This window comes from Cryptomeria japonica, chromosome 10, assembly GCF_030272615.1.
Source record: "Cryptomeria japonica chromosome 10, Sugi_1.0, whole genome shotgun sequence".
Lineage (NCBI taxonomy): Eukaryota > Viridiplantae > Streptophyta > Pinopsida > Cupressales > Cupressaceae > Cryptomeria > Cryptomeria japonica.
In genome coordinates this window covers 826,634,362-826,652,461 of record NC_081414.1, presented here as the reverse complement: position 1 = coordinate 826,652,461, position 18,100 = coordinate 826,634,362, and positions in this window count along the sequence as shown.

Here is an 18,100-nt window from a genome sequence, read left to right as displayed (position 1 = left end):
TAAGGTTATTTAACGTTCCTTCTCAGTAGGTGACTTAGTCCTCTATGAGAATCAGCGCAATGTGAATGCCTTACCTGCAGAAAAGGGAAAATTTAGTCCTAATTGGCTTGGACCATATATCATTATTGAGGATTATGGATCAGGTGCTTACAAAATAGCGGATGTAGACGGTACGCCTCTTAAAGAACCTATCAATGCTATGCGCTTGCGTAGATATTATGCTTAATTCTTCATTCCTTATTTATCTTCTTTTCAGTTCTTCAACATTGGATAATATGTTAGTATCTCCTAATTAGAGAAAAATAGAATTAAATGTTATGGTGTTTAGTCTATATTGCTTCGTTCTTGACAAGCGCATCTCTTTACTTTATAGTTTGTCTTGAATTCATTTATGTAAATTATGAAAGATTTACATTCCATTATGCTAGCATATTATACAATGTCTTTATGTGTTAAGTAGAATCGTATCATGTTGTGTTTAAGTTCAAAATTAAATCACATTAGTTATATGATTCTTAGACTTAATGCATATTTCTTCCTTATCATCAATGTAGTACTTGATTAAATATTTTAATTAAGTCACACATGTATCAATTTAATCATGGAGCATTGAGAAATCAATCACATGGAAATCAAATTCTGAATATACATGTACATTTACCAAATGTATTAGATTTAATCAAAACAAAATATACATTGTTTTAAGCATTAAAGATAACACATTTGAGACAAAAGAGAAGCATGTATATATACATATATATATATATGTGTGTGTGGATCGTATACAAATACAGGTCACTGTACATCCAAAATGTGACCTCTCTTACATCATAGAATTATCTCCTATCCCTAGGGCTAGTGGCTGGAGAGTGTCGACTGGACGCTCCCTCCTAATCTGGCCGTGAAGGTGGACCCATGGGTGTGTAGCGCAATACAGACCGTGAGTGACTCCGAGAGGAACTCCTACGATCCCTATCCATGAGGATCGCACGATAGGTGGTAGCCTCGGCCTGAGCTGCTGCTAGATCTCGCCGCACCCGCTGAAGGTCCTCTGATAGGACTCTCTCTCTCTCCCTCCATATGTCTACCTGTACTCAGAATGGGGAAAACAAGTCCTCATGCCGACTCGCGTTCCCCTGAGGCCTATAAGCAATCTGTGAGGAACTGGGGATCTGTGCTATCGTGGAAATGTCTGTCACTGCCTGCTGAATCAGGGAATGCCACTCCTGCACATTAGCTATGGCAGTAGAATAGATTTTTGTTAGTACCATTCTATATCATCAAAACATTAATCAATTAATATATAAACCTACTATACCTGGATCTCCCTCACGCCAGTAGGGATCATGATATGGTAGCATCTGTGACTGGGATCTACTAGGCTCCCCTTGTTCGACTAATCTATGCATGATGGGTGTAGGCTGGACGGTACTAGGAACTGGTCTCCGTATCACCTCATGTTCCCCCCGTTGGGGAATAAGAGGAGGGTCCAGAGCTATGGTATCGTCTCCTGAATGGTGGGGAGTTGCATCTGACTCCTCCTCATCATCTCTATCCTCCTCCTCCTCATCCTCATCATCATCCTCATCCTCATTCTCCTCCTCGTCTGCATCCTCACCTGCATCCTCGTCCTCATCTCTATCTGTGTCCTCCTCCTCCTCCTTGGCATTGGGCTGATCGCCTGTAGGTGGATCAGGATCTCCTGCATCCTCATAACCCTCTCCCTCCTCTGGCTCCTCTGACCTGGATCCCTGGTCCTCGTCTCAGTCTCCATGTCTCCATGGGCCTGGATGGCCTGTCGGATGATCTGGTGGAAAGATAGGACCTGGATATGATCTCATAAACCATGAGACATACCTGCGCTGTGCACCAGGCTCTGCAGAGTAATCAGTGACTACATCCTGATCAGATCCCTCTATATCTGTAGTCTCGATGTCATCTATCGTCGGTCTCGCTACTGCTCTAGGTCTGGGAAGGACCCGTGAGTGTCAAGTATAGATGGGCACATCGGCTGGAACACACTGCTCTAGCCCAAACTGCCTCCGTACTCGGTCGAAGTAGAAAGGGACTATGATGTGTGAATATCGTCCCCGCAGTAGGCGGTTCCTCTGTAGGCATGCTAACTGTCTCTCCATCCCATCCCATCTGTGCATCCGCAGGTAAGGTCTCCACACTGTCACCTCGGCTGTTAGTCTATCAAAAATCACTCTCCAATATAACAAATCTCCAAATCTCCACTCGCTGGTAAGTGGATAAGCAAACACCCTAGGTCGCTCGCTCACCGTACTCAGCGGAAAGCCGACAGGCCTGGTGCATGTGAAGTGTTATAAAACCCACACTTGCAGAAGTGTGCATGTCATCAAACTGCAACCCTATCCAAATACATACTCCTCAAGGTCGTGATAGAGATGTGCAAGCATACTCCGACCCCAAGCATACACTCTCCTATGTCTCTCCATCGCTCTGATGCACCATGTGAGACCTCCATGCATGTGTGTACCTCGCCCATTCGGGCAGACGGCTAGTGCTATGATGGCGATCATAAGGCGTCTCAGAAGGGGTACCTCCCCTGTAGGATGTAAGAGCCAGCTGACCATAATGCGACCTCTCATCTCGCTCGGCATGACTCTCCCTATGCAATATACCTGCTCTCTCTGATGATCCTCCGCTGACCGATCGGTCACGTATGTAACAGTCACTCCTCTGATAGGAAGATGAAGTATACGGTATACATCCTCGAGTGTAACCGTCAGCTCCCCTACTGGAAGATGAAATGTGCATGTGTCAGGATCCCATCGCTCCATCAATGCCATCAGCATCACAGGATGGAACCGAATGGCTAGCATGAGGATCACATACCATAACCCCACGATCGATAATGTGTCTCTCTCTGCCTGAGTCAGCCGTGGAATCTGATCTCACAAACTACGAAGAATATGTCCCGCTGTATGCTCTCTCATGTATGGGAGACCCTGCAACACAAAAACATAACTGTAATCAGTACTCGATCATCAAAATCGCTCATGCAAACTGTCAAACATCATATGCTAACCCTGAAACCCCTCGCCAAGCCCTGATTGGGACCATGGCGCCCTGTCAGGGACCATGGTGCCCTGAAGGGACCATGGTGGCCCTATCAAGGACCATGGCACCCTGGGGGGACCAGCGCACCCCACAGGGACCATGGCGCCCTAGGTGGGCCCCGGGTCAGCCTTCAGGGCCCGCATACGATCACAGAAAAGTCAAAATGCGAAAAAATCAAAAGTCAAACGTTCAGTCAACTCACCTCGTCCAGTGGCTCGTCGTCGATCACGGCCTGGCGCAGGATCTCAATCCTTGTGGGAGGCTCTGGTCGTCGTGCAGGCATGATGATGGCTATGTGGGCTCCGCTGCAATGAACAGTATTCAGAAATCAACAAAGTGATAAATGCAAATGTCACTTTCAAGGTATATACTTTCATTTCTTTATCTTTACTTTCGAAACCCTAATTTTCCTCTGTCATTCATTTTATCATAACTTGGGTCTGGGAGATGCGATTTTTGAGCCGTTTGTTGCATTGGAATCATATTTTCATTCCCCTACTCTCGGGATGTTCCAAAAAGTGCTCTGATGAAGCCTATTTAGTGAACGTCCCTCATCAACACTCTCTTATACAATTTGTCGTAAGTAAACATGCTACCGTATTTCACCTCCCTAATAAGCAAGTCGAAATAGGGGGGGGCATATATCTACTCACAGATTTCATCACTTTCCTTAGTAAGCATTAGGTGATTTTGTGATCTAACATGTGTTTTGTAGGGTGCGGTTCCTAACTGTGTACTGCAGATACTGCTGGGGGCTTCGTCCGACAACTTATGGATATATCCTTTTTCAAATGATGTTTACTTTTCTATACTTTAGCTTGCATATGCACGTAGTACTCATATGACCGCTAAAGTGGGGGCTAAATGTAGCGTCGTAAATTGTATGCACTTGCTAGGGTGGTACAATTTCACACCTAGTTTAGCACCTGCCTTAGTGCATTTTACATTTTGCATTGCATTTCTCCTTTAGCACTTAATTAATCAAATTAATTAGGTCTAAGGTCCTATTTCATCGTCCTTTGCATCATAAAGTTGGGCCCTTTCGTTAAAGCGTGCCCTTTTCATTTTATTCCTCCAATACATCACTCAATCAAAAACCCTAATTAAGTCCTATTTCGAACTTGGGGGCTTGGTTTTGGGGTCAAAACATCTCAAAATCACCTGTAACTTCGGGATTCTCTCTAAAATCATCATATCCGACGGCCCTGAAAATTTGGTGAAAAGTTGTTGGGACCGTGGCGCCCGGAGTGCACATGGTCCCGAACATTTTTCTCGAAATTTTAGGAGCACAATCCAATCATAAAATAAAGCTTAACCCCAAGAAATTGGCGGGATATTCAATCTCTAGGTCAGCCAAAAGACGAAATTACGATCTAGGGTTTCCTACATAAGAGCTCTCTTTCTTCATTTGAAGGGATCCGATTTTTTTTTTTAGGAACCTCATATGCAGCGAAAGAGCAGATCTTTGAAGACTTCAACAACATTCAACATCCCTCTATCAAGCACTTATCAAATTCATTCATCCACTTAGGGCTTGGAAGACATTGAAGAACAATAGGACATTACCGACTGAAGATTGGCTTGTACTCCTCCCTTGAGGGTTGGGTATGATTTCATGTTGTTTTCATGTCTTTGCATAAGCTTCAATATATCCTTTATTCATGCTTTAGATCACTTTGCATCTTGATTTAGAGCATTTACATTGTCATTTACAAGCAATTAGGGTTTACTTTCTAGGTTGCTCTAGTTTGCTTTCTTGCATTTTAGGACCTTGCACACACACTAGGTCTGCACACACAATACATTTTACAAAACAACTTGGCTATTCGTGGAGGTGGAAATCACCGAAGTGGGGGTTTGACTAAGGCAAAACCCTATATAGCCGCCCATACACCCTTTTCAGATATCAGTGCAGGTTCGGGACTCGGACGACGCCGCAGGATACAGATCCGGAGAGAACAAGTCGAGACAGCACTCTGCATCAAATTGCAAAGCAGAAGACTAGGACAGGGGCGCTGGGCACCCTAGTCCTGCCAGGACAGGGGTGCTGGGCGCCCTGGTCCCTGGGACAGAGGCGCTAGGCGCCCTGGTCCTCCGGATAGACAACATTTCCGATAGTTTCCGACAGTGTTCCAGAGTACAAAATAGCAGTTTCCGATGCAGTTTCCAGGACAGAATCAGGACAGTGGCGCCCGCGCCCCCATCCCGAATATTTTCAGTCCGATTTTGACTCCGGGTACACATCCGCATTCTTATTTCATCCTTGTATTTACAGCTGTTCATTGTTTAATCTCAATTCTGCAATCTTGTTATTAGTTCATACTTGCATTTTGGGATTAGGGTTTGAACTTACATCATTTGATCTTCCAATTTCAACAAGGGAATAGAAATCCTAATAGATATCCCGTGGCTCTCTCTTTCACAAAAAGAAGTAGCCAATTGTGCGATATCTCTAGGCTCTTTTGTATTCTGTAATGTGTGTCAAAAGGTAGAATTAGGGCATGTTAACCTAGTCTCACTTTTTCCCGTACACAATATCTATGGTGAGGTTCGGATGCATGAACCTAAGACCTTGGAGGTAGTTGTAGAGAAGGAGCGGATAGAAGAGGAAAATATTGCTTTAACTTTAGGTGGTGCGATAGGTGGACAAATAGTTAGTGTTCCAGTTTTGGGATCAGTTGCGAGAGGTGTGCAGTCACAAGTGTCAGGATTTTCTAGGAGTGATCCTCCACCATCCAAGGGTAAACATAATCAATAGAAGGAGAGCTCTCAGGGTCAGAATGCTTCCCGTACACATAGATCACATGTATATAGAGAGCATAGCAGGTAGCGTGCTATTGATTTTCATGCCAATTGGTCAGTGCAGAGTTCTCAATAGAACTCTAGTAGAGGTAGTTTTCAACAGCCTAGTGCACCTTCAATCATTCGTGGTTTTACCAGAGGGAGTTGTTTCACTTGTGGTCAGCAGGGACATTACGCAATAGATTGTTCTCAGCAACCCACTTAGTTGTCAGTTCAGAGGCCAGTAGTGTCAGAATCCACTGTTGGTGATGCAAGAAGATCTCATCGTATATTTGCCACAGTAGATAACCGTCAGGATGTGCATCAGATTTCAGCAGTCGAGGCCTCATGTCGTGGCAGAGCAGCTTTCTTTGGTGATCATACACTTCAAACGACATCAGGAGTTGATCCTCACGAGTCACATCATGGAGTAGGAAAGGGTCCAATGGGGCCCAAATGAGGATTTTCAGTATTTCAGGAGGATGCAGTGTAGTTGAGACATATTTATTTCCCTACTTGTTTCAGGTTTCCAGGAGTAAGCCTACGACAAGGAGGGGAGGATGTAGCATCCTTCCCTTATTTATCTCTTCCTTTTGTGCTTTGATAGAATATTTTGTCATAGCTTAGACTATCTTGTGATGCTTGGATTAGACTATTATGAATTTACATGTGATTTAGATGCTTTATCTTGGATATTTGACATATTATATTGCATTTGACATTACTATTCCATGTGGATGATGACATTATGGATTGTTATATGGGTTATTATGATGATAGATGCTCATTTTATGACTTATATGTACCCATTCTATATGTTGTTTATAGTGTCTTGCGATGATTTGGGGATATTTTATGATGTACTAACCCAAATTCATGATGTGAGATCGATTATGATATTGCTTGATTGTTTGCGAGTGTCTTCTATTGTTTTCATGATAGGGACGATGTCATGTCACTCATTGCGAGTAGGATACATGTTGTTGCTATTATCTATCACTTGCCTATATTATATATTGTATATGTTATATCGTGACTTTATGGATGCAGGATTTGTAGGTACCAGACATCGACTCCACTTGGCTTCATAGGTCTGAGCGTGTCTTATCCCAATGGCAAGTTGATCAGAGATGACATAAAATCTTATTATACACTCTAGGTTTAATATTGATTATCCTTGTCAGTCTTGTGTGAGTTGTTGTTCAATGTTGAGTGATCTCTTGGGTGCTTTTGATGGTATGCTTGGAGTGTTATGTTATTGGTTGATTTAGTTATTATTTAATTAAATGATTTATATAGTTTAATAATGTTAAATTTAAATTAATAGACTTAAATAGTTTATAATAATAATAAAATATTTATATATATAGTTGGTAATAATAAAATAAATAAATGGTTGGTATAATATTTGAATTAATATTGGTAAATGGTTTTATAATCATTGGATGTTTATTATTTATTATTTTTTGGCTCTTGGAATTATTAATAGTATTATTATTATTATTGCTTTGTAATAAATAAGACTTTGATATTTAATTATATTAATATACGCTTTGATTATATTTTATTGTGGCTTTAATTTATTTATATCCCTTGGTTTATTATATTTATTGGGCTTTATAGTTAATTGTGCCCATGAGTGTTATTTTATTATTTACCTTTTTGGGTTGATTAATACATTCTTTCTACTTAGCCTCTTATTCTATTGGCTAAATTATTGGTTAAGTTAATTAAACAATATCCTATTATTTTTACCTCGGATTTTGGAGAGGGTTGGTAAAAAATATTATTTAGTCTCTTATTCTTATTGGCCGACATTAATGCATAGTTTGAGTTTTTATTTCTATTTATTTTCTTTCCCATGATTTCATGGGAGTTGGCTTCTCGGATGCATTTTATGGAGTTGGATTTTTGATTGGTTGTTGGAGTTGGATTCCTTGAGCTTGTTTTGATTTCAATCTTCTTCCTCAATTTTCCATTCAACATTTACCAAGTTGGAGGATTCTTTCTCTTGCATTTTCAATTTGAAAAGATTGTCTGCACCGTGTCTGTTCTCAAGAGTTTTGGGAAAAATATTTATCTTATATAGTTTTGTATAGTCGCATAATTTGATTTATGAAATTATTATATAGTTGAGCTATAATTTGGGGAAAATATATCTCACTATGATTTTGCTTATTTTTCGTGAATGATCGACACTGTGAGTTTCTAGATCTTGATTGTTGGCTTCCTGTATGTTGATTTTTGCATAAGATCAGAGGTTTGGTCCTTGTATTTGAGTCTCTTTGTTGTATAGTGGAAGTTGGGAGTCTTTTATTTTCTGTCTAAGAGTTTTCATGTCAGAACAATGTCGGGAGATGCTTTCTCATAAATTTGGTTATCCTTTGTTTATTTACCTTTGAGCCTTGAAACCTTATTGACCAACTTTGTTTGGAGGTTGCATTCCTCATTGTTGTATTTTCAAAACCCTATATTATTTCCTTGATTTTATTTTATTTCCTCCGTCTGAGTTTTTGAGTATTTGCATTAAAACTACATATGCACTAATTCATTTGTTATATGTGTTGTTTTAAGTGTCTAATGCACTATTCTGTGTCACCAAAGCACTACAAAATGATGAATATGCGTTGATACCTAGTATATGTGCTATAACTTTGTGTAAAAGCATTGAACTCCTCAGCATATGCACTGCAGGAACTGTTAAATGTGTTGAACAGTTAGGTGAATGCACTACACGGTTAGGTGTATGTGCTAAACTGACTGATTTTGTCTTTTGGTCTATTTTTGAATTGTCCGAGTTTTGGATTGCATTTTCTGGTTTTATCAGACTGTGTTGAGGTTGGTCTAGAGGCTGTGATGTACTTTTGAGTACTCTTGGATGTTCGAAGTAATATTTTGATGTGTTACTTGATCATTTGTATTGTTGCAAGATGAGTAATTCCTTGCTATGTAGATGGTTCTTTTCTCTATGATGTTGTGAGATCTATGTGACTTATGTGATATATATTGTTGGCTCCTTGTACATTGATGAGACTTTATACTGGTTAGTCGGATTGTATTTTATGGGCCTTCTTGCTTGATTGTTTATGTTGTTAAGGCCTAGATGCATGATTAGGGGGAGTGGGCTTCCGTGCATCTATCTAGGTCATGACAAATAGACTACTAGTATAGAGCTAGGGTCTAGACCATTTGGATAGCTCATTGGAGATTTTCGTTTGTAATTGATAAGTGATAACATAATAATTAATATTAGGTGGGTTGGGTAGAGTAACTCATCTAGGAAAGATAATAAATGTGTTTTTCTATACCCATCTCATGGATCAAAGACCAGAGTGAGGTGGTAGATCTAGTAACTGGGTAAACCGTACTACCTTATTTTCCTCAAAGGTTGAGACATTTTTGCATGTGTATCTTATGTGGTAGAATGTGATGACACTCTTTCCCTACATGTTGGTACTAGTTCCTTATGTCTTATTGTTGAGTCACCTTTGGAGGTCTCTTGTTTGTAGGTATGTTTTCCTTGGTTTGTGTTAGACTTGTTTCCTCTTTGGTTGTTAGGTGTCATCTTAGATCTAGAGTGTGTGTGGGACCTTGTGTCATCTCCTAGCATGAGGGGTGGTTCCTTTGGTTCCACATGGTCAGGTGGTTGGTGCCTTTCCTCCATTGGGATGTTCTTCAGTGGATTTTTTTCTTGGATTCTTTGCGTGGATGTGGATCTCTTATCTCTTCATCTCATGGATGGATATTCATAGCAACTTATTGATCATGATTCATTAGACATGTATATGTAATTGTATATGAGAGCTTCACTCATTGTTGTAAAAGACATTGTATTCATGTATCGATGTTGTTGGCATTACATTAAGTTTGTTGGTATGATGATATTTAGAAGGTTGTTGGAGATTGATGATATAATTGATAAAGGATGATTACTATCTTAATGATATTATTTTGTGATTGGTGTCAAGCAATTGATTTTTTGATTTAGTAAGATGTTGCGATATCTTAAAGAGTATGTTTTGATGAGTATGAAGATGTCGATAAGTGACACTGAAAGAATGTGAAAATGAAAGGGAGTAATAAGTTATTGAATGGGCAACTATTACCAAGTTAGACAGTGATGAGATTATGTTATTTTGATTGTTTTGATATCCTATATATGTGTATTCGAAGACTGAATAAGAAGGAGAAAAGATTTCATGTAATAGAATGAGTAAAGGTTTGATACTATTCTATTTTACCAAGAAAAGAGCCAGTCAGTGAATTCCAAGGTTATTGATGTAGGTTAAAGAAGAAATAAGTCATCGAGTGTCATCAGCAAGCAAAGCTACCAAGACAGTAACTGAGATGAATATAGAATGTCTACCGAGTAAAGTTCAGAATTAACCAAGTGTCAGCCGAGTAGTAACAGAATGCATTGGATGAATAAATACATTATTAAATGAAGGATGCCAATGAACTGGAGATTTATAGAAGATTGGAATGTCGTGCAAGAAGTTTGTTAAGGATCAATGGCAATGAAAATTCAAGAGTTAGATCTACAGCACAGATTGAACGGTCATAACCGAGCAGAAGTACCAAGGAAGGAATACAAGTTTCAAGGCAAGATAAAATGTTTTTCAGTTCAAAGGATTCAATGAACCTAGTCAAGTTTGAAGATCTGATGGCTAATATTAATCATGGGAAATGTGATTAAGGAGATTAAGTGGTTAGGAATTGCTTATAAATAAGGAATAGTTGATGAACAATGAATGCGGGCAAATAGAAGAACAATGATGTTGCCGAAATGATTACAGAGTACAAAAGATTGAAGAACTGAGTGAGAAGGCTAGCAAGGAGGAAGATAAGTCTTATGACAAGATTATTTGGAGCACATAGAGTCTTCCATAACATTTCAGATGTGAAGTTGCAGATATATTTTATTATTGTTATTTATTTTTGTAAGTGACAAGAAATCTCTTAACCGAGTGGACCTAACAGTCTTATTTGTAAATCCTCTAGCAAGGTAACATTCTAATTGAGTTTTTGAAATCCTTTGACAAGGTCACTTCTAACAAAGTGTAAGATTTTGATAGATCTGAGGGAAATCCCCTGACCAGGTCACATATAACAATGTATTTATGTAATCTTTAACAAGATTGGCTTTTAACCGAGCATACTCTAGAAGAGTATATTTTCTTAGTGGGTCCGAAATCCCACAATGGTTTTTCCCTATTTGGGTTTCTTAAATTTGGTGTTAAATGTGTTTTGATGTTTCAATTTTATCAGTTTATGAGTTTGAATGATTTACAATCATAGTTACATGTCAAGTAAGCTCTACCGAGGTTGAATCTGATTAGAACATTGAATTGTGAGTTTATCTGATCCACCCCCCCCCCCCCCCAATTTAACTAACAAATGCTATTAGGGAAAATTCATGTGTAACTTGAGAATGTTTAATAATAGGAATAATGGATATTGGATCTATGGGTGTGTACTTAGAGCTATGCTTGAGATGATTTAATTAGTTCATATTGCTATGGTTTAATAATGTGGTAATGGGTGCTTAAAATGAACCTTATGGGATGGATGAGTATTCATAAATGGATGTATGAATCATATATGGTTGTGTGAAAGGAATTGATTATAGTAAGTTAGATTGCACATGGATTATGGAAAGTAGACCAAGACGGTGAACGGAAAAGTGGCCACATGTGCAAAAAAAATGAAGTTTTTCATAACCTGTGCGTGTTCTATGAAATTCAAAAATGTGCTAGGCTTGGTAGCCAAAAATTAAAAATAAAATAAAAAAGTTCCTCAAAACATGTTACGAGTTATGCAAACCTAATGGGAACGTTAACAATTTCTCATAACCCATACAGGTTATGCAAAACTACAAGTTTTGGCCTTAGTTCTGCATAACCCGTATGGGTCATGTAGAACTAGGAACTAAAGAGGAAGTGGGAAGAGAGAGAGAGGGGGTGAGAGAGAGTTAGAGAGAGAGAGTAGGTAGAGGGGGAGGGAGAGAGAGTTAGAGAGAGAGAGTAGGGGTAGGAAGAGAGGGATAGAATAGGATAAGGAGTTGGGGAGGGAGAGATAATTAGAGATAGAGAGAGAAGGGGATAGGAAGAGAAGGATATAGGGAAAGAAAGAGAAGGGAGAAATGGTGAAAATAGGATTGAGAGAGAGAGAGAATAGGATAAGGAGAGGGGGAGGGAGGGAGAGGGAGATTAGGAAAAAGAGAAGGGGATAGAGAGAGAGAGGGAGACTAGAAAAAGGAGAGAGAGAGAGAGAGAGAGAGAGAGAGAGAGAGAGAGAGAGAGAGAGAGAGAGTGTTAGAGAGATAGAGTAGGGGGGAGAGGGGGTAAGAGATTGTAGGGGATAGGAAGAGAGGGAGAGAATAGGATAAGGAGAGAGAGAGAGAGAGAGAGAATAGGATAAGGAGAGAGAGAGAGAGAGAATAGGATAAGGAGAGAGAGAGATTGGGAGAGAGAGAGAGAGAGAGAATGGGATAGGGAGAGAGAGAGAGAGAGTAGGAGGAGGAGGAGGAGAGGGTGAGAGACATGAGGTAGAGAGAGAACGAGAAGTAGAAGAGGGTGAGAGACTCAGTAAAGAGAGAAGTGTGAGGGGGAGAGAGATTAGACATAACTCAAGGAGGATAATTATGTTAGGTCCCGGAGACAACTAAGAGGGGGGGGGTGAATTAGTTGTCCACTAAATTCAACCAAAATTAACTTAACCAAAACTTAATGCTTAATATTGGTAAACCAAAGTTTATGCCGGTAGACAGTCTTAATAGTTAATTGCAATACCGGTAAAGATTAATGCATGAAACGGAAAGACAACAACATCCACAACACATAACACCAATGTTTGTACATGGAAACCCTGTAAGGGGAAAAACCACGGTGGGAAGCCTTACCCACAATCAAATAATACTACTGCAGATAGTATGTGTTTACAATATGGATTTTGCACATGCAGAAAGGCCAGCTTCCTAGAGCTCACTGCTCAATCACAAAATGAGAGTCAGGCTGACTACAATTGGATGGTTAAATCCAATGATAATGTACTGCACAAAATAGCATCTTCATATGTTGGATTCAGTACTGGTGTAGTTCTGATTGCCCTCACAAAACCCTCCTTCAACCTTCAAATGATGTCTACATGTATAGCTCTGCTTATTTTTGCATATACTCTATTACAAATATTTTTCCCAGTCGCATATCGATCTTACAAATAAGATATTACATATATACCATAACCTAAGACTAATTGAATAGGTCAGCTCACTAAATGATATTACAATTAAATTAATTACAAACAAATCAATATCTGATGCATGATGTCATCTCAATGCATTTACAATAATAACAAATCATCTCCATAACATGTTGTGCTGATCTGGAATAGATAAGTCTATCGGTGCTTATCCTGGACCTGTTTGCTGGTAACAACAAATATGCAAACCTGAATAAACAATTAACTAAATCACCAAAACCAAGTGATCGAATAATGTCTTCGACATAACCAAGTAATTTCCAAGTCATTCCAAGTGTCAATGAACAATATAATCTGCCAGTGAACCAAATACCAGTTTCTTGCATAATTCTCTGTCTTGCCAGTGAACATAACCAAAATCTCCAAGTGTTGATAAGTGTTGACAAGCGATGACAAGTTTGACAAGTTTTGACATCAATGACAAAACCATATCAACATATCAAAAATACCAACAATCTCCCCCTTTGGCATTGATGGCAACACAAGATGGAAAAACCATCAAAGTGCCAAAATAGAAATGCCAAAAACCAAAAACCAACAATCTCCCAAAGAGATCATTAACCAGAAATAAAAAATACATAATATCTCTTCCCAAAGGATAAAGTATCTCCCCCTAGGAATAATATGTGTTATCCATGTGTTTTTCCATATCAATCTCTCCCCCTTTGACATCAAATTCCAAAGCAATACAAAACCAAATACAAAATACCAACTACTCCCCCTTAGAAGTAGCTCTCCTCATCAACACTGGAATAAAATATTTCTCTATTAATTTTGTCGGTTGATGACAAACATCAACTATCTAAGTCTGTACCGGTGGGGGTAGGACTCCAAGTTTCTCTCTGAGATACTCAAATGTTTCCTTAGGCAAAGGCTTTGTAAAAATATCTGCAATCTGCTCTTTAGTATTCACATAAACCAATTTCACTTCTTTTGCTTCAACATTCTCCTTTAGAAAGTTCAGTTTGATAGAAACATGTTTAGTTTTAGAGTGAAGTACCAGGTTCTTTGATATATCAATTGTTGTTGTATTGTCACAATAAATAGTGATAGGTTCCTTGCAATTCACCTCTATGGTAAAAACCTGGCAAATAGGCGCCACTCGTAAAGGCTATGGCTCCATTATCTTTCAGACTTGTGGCGATCACATCTACTTCATACATACATCCATCCATCCATCAACCATGGCTTGTTATTCCTCTGCAATTATGATAGTACTCCATACATCTTGCATCCCACTTTTTCATAGTCATGTCTAAAACTGGGGGCAATGCCTTTAACCTATTGATGGAAGTGGATTCTACATTGTCTTATGTGTCATTACGCTCTTCATTCAGGCAATCATCAAAAATATCAAAAACATTCAAAAATGTCCCAGAAAATATCAAAAACATTCACAAACAATACAAAATCCAAAAACATTCAAAAATGACTCACAAAATCCACAAACATTCAAAAACTATTACACAAAATCCAAAAACATCGAAAAACCATCGAAAATCACCCAAAAAACATGACAACACCTTGTACATATTCATCCGATCAGATACAAAATACTCACACAATGACCATTTATCAATCGACCACACAATCCACATCCAACAAATCAGAAACTGTCTTAAACAAGGATGCATCCTTCCTTACCAAAACAAAGACAAAAGTGACGTTTTCTTTGACAAGAAAATTATGTTAAGCTATCAAATGCTTGGTTGATTCATGAGTAATTCATTTGTTTATCTGTATCGGGATCTTTCAGCATTGTTTTGTATCGTTTGCGCATTATTTCCGATGAAGTTCTGGGGCATGTACTAATGGTGTCTACGTGGGAAGTTCACCAAGCTACGTGATCTTATGCCAAATGTAGTCATAGATCATTACGGCTTGCTGACTACAGCGTATACCTCGACCATATGGGCATGAACCATTACCAAGGATCCATATTCTTTATTCTTTATGTATATATTGTTTGTTTGCAGGTACAATTCTCTTTCTTTGGTTCCTCCTACCTCATCCAAACTGGATAAAGGTTTTATCTCTTATTACGGTATGCACTTGTCTCAGGATATGATCAGCCTAAGATCAAGGAGGACGATCCAAGTCATGCATGAATAGAGATAATCCTTGTCTGTTCCACAAGCAATACGCAGGTCAACTTGATCCATTATATCAAGTTGCTTGTATTAACTTGCTATATAAAAATCCATGTAAGAAATACTCTGGTCATCTTGAATCTTTATGTCAAGTTGCTTGTATTTTCTTACAACATTTTAAAGCTCAATGATGAAAAATAGAGCACTATGGATCGTCATTCCATCTCATCTGTATATACTGCATTCCGTTGCATTCCAACCATCCATACATTCATAATAGCTGCATATCATGCATACATAGTCATAATAATGCATACTCTATTTTCCTCTTCTTCCATAGGAATGAGTCATAGGTCCTCCATTTCTTCTAACATCGAACCCCCCCAACCCTCCCCATCTCAACAATCAGCATCACATACCCTACATCGTGTCCCAATCAACCTAATCAAGCCACGTTCATCACCATCCATCTCTAAATAGGAGGGATTGTGTTTCCTATCCTAAGTCATCCAATAAGTCAAGCCAGTTACTCTGTCTACATAGATACATCGACTCACACACACCTAGACTATCAACAAATACTCTGATCATGTATCTTTGGGTCTCAACAGGTAATCGATTATGGTAATCCTAGACTACATCAGACATTTATCATAATGACCTAGTCTCAACGGGGCTGCTATGATTCCCCACAACCATCCATCACACGCACATACTATCAATTGATCAACCAATCAAACACAATCCAACGGACAATTACATCAATTGTCTAAGTCTCAACGAGTATTTTGCTTCATATATCTTGACTTCATCGGGCAATTACATCAATTGTCTAAGTCACATCAGGTCACTTTGATTCACTTACTCAGACTTTATCATGTCCAAGCGACCAACTGACATCAACTGTCATGCATTGACTTGACCGGGGCAATTAAACCAATTGCACCAGATTGTCCAAACAATTTTGATCAATTGTATAGCATCAATCCAAACCCCACACTACATCTGCTATGTATCTCTTGCATGACCTCAGGGTACTTGCTGGCTTGTTGTTTCTTCATATTCACTCCATTTTCTCCCATTCTTTCATCATTAGTTCTAATTTCTTCTATTCTACCTCCCCTCCACTTTGCATTCTTTTTCGAGAGATCGCCCGATTTTTCAAAATAAAATTCGGCCCATCTCTCGAGGGGGCATACCACCCATTAAATTTACATTTTATGGGGCATTTCTTCACACCTATTTTTCTTTCTTTGAAACGACGCGATAAACTGCACCGTCTCAAAGAGGGGCAAATGTAGTCACATAAATTTGTCCACTTAATTAAATGAATACTTAGTATTTATTTGATTATTTAACCATCAATTAATAATTAATTAAATTAATATTTAATTAATTCATCTTAACCCTCTTCTCCTATTAATTAAATAAATTATTCAATTTATTTGATTTAATTCACTTAACCAAATTCATACCATTAATTAAATAAATAAATCATATTTGTTTAATTAAATCTTCTCTCACATTTAAATAAATTAATATTTATTTAAATCCCCCAAAATCCCACCTCTCACATTTAAATAAATTAATATTTATTTAAATCCCCCAAAATCCCACCTCTCACATTTAAATAAATAAATCATTTATTTAAATCACCTTTATCCTCCACCCACTTGTATTTTCCTACAAAAGCAAGTTGCACAATTATTTTAAATAAATAATTTATTTAAATCACCTTTATCCTCCACCCACTTGTATTTTCCTACAAAAGCAAGTTGCACAACTATTTTAAATAAATTATTTATTTAAAATCCTATTTATCCTCACCCACTTGAAACCTTTAATGGTTTCCCTTAAAGTATTCAAACTTGATGGCTTCCTTCTATAGTCTTCTTAAGACTTTAATGGTTTTCCTTAAAGTCTTCAAGCCTTTAATGGTTCCCCTCAAAGTCTTCAAGCATTTTAATGCTTTATCTTCCTTTTTTTCATTTAAATAAATTAATATTTATTTAAATATTTATCCAAATACAACTTGCACACATTTATTGAAATAAATGAATTTTTATTTTAATAAAATCCTATTTTCCCTCACCCACCAAATCCACTTGCAAAATCTAATCCCCTTCTAGATTCTTCTAACCCCTTCCTAATTAACTTAATCCATCCCCTAATTATTGTCACATTCCTAAGCAAAATGGAGTCACTTCTCAAAGCCTAAAAGTCTTTGATAACCATTAAAGACTTTCAACCTTCAACCACTAAATGTCTCAAAATCTTGGATAACCTTTGAAAGCTTCCAACCTTCAACCACTAAATGGCTCAAAGTCTTTGATAACCATTGAAGGCTTTCAACCTTCAACCACTTAATCCCCAAAGTCTCCAATAACCATTAATGGTTACCTCAAACCCTCCCACATGGTTAAAACATTTGTTTTGACTCAACCTCTACCCAACCCAAGGGTCTCATCAAGCCTTTAATGCTTTGACCATGATTATCTCTTAATCATTTGCACAAAGGTTTATCCTTGCATTAACTCCTAATCCAGTGGGTAATCCTAATTTAGGCTTGACCCTTACCTTCTAGATAACCATGAGGTCTCCTCAGGCATTCAATGCCTCCAACCTCTTCTCTCAACCCAATCTTATGTTGACACTCGTCACCATTTCATTGGTGCAAATTGTGCACATGGATCCCCAACTTTCAAGCTTGACCCTTGATTAAACCTTTCAATCCTTGCCATCCATTGCTCCATTTTTCCTATAAATAGAGCCCATTCCTTCATAATCCAGATCCTGAAAACTTGTATGCATTTAGGCTATAGACATTTTTAGAGAGCATTTAGCATAGCATAACTAAAATCTTGTCTTTTTGGTAAAATCAATCA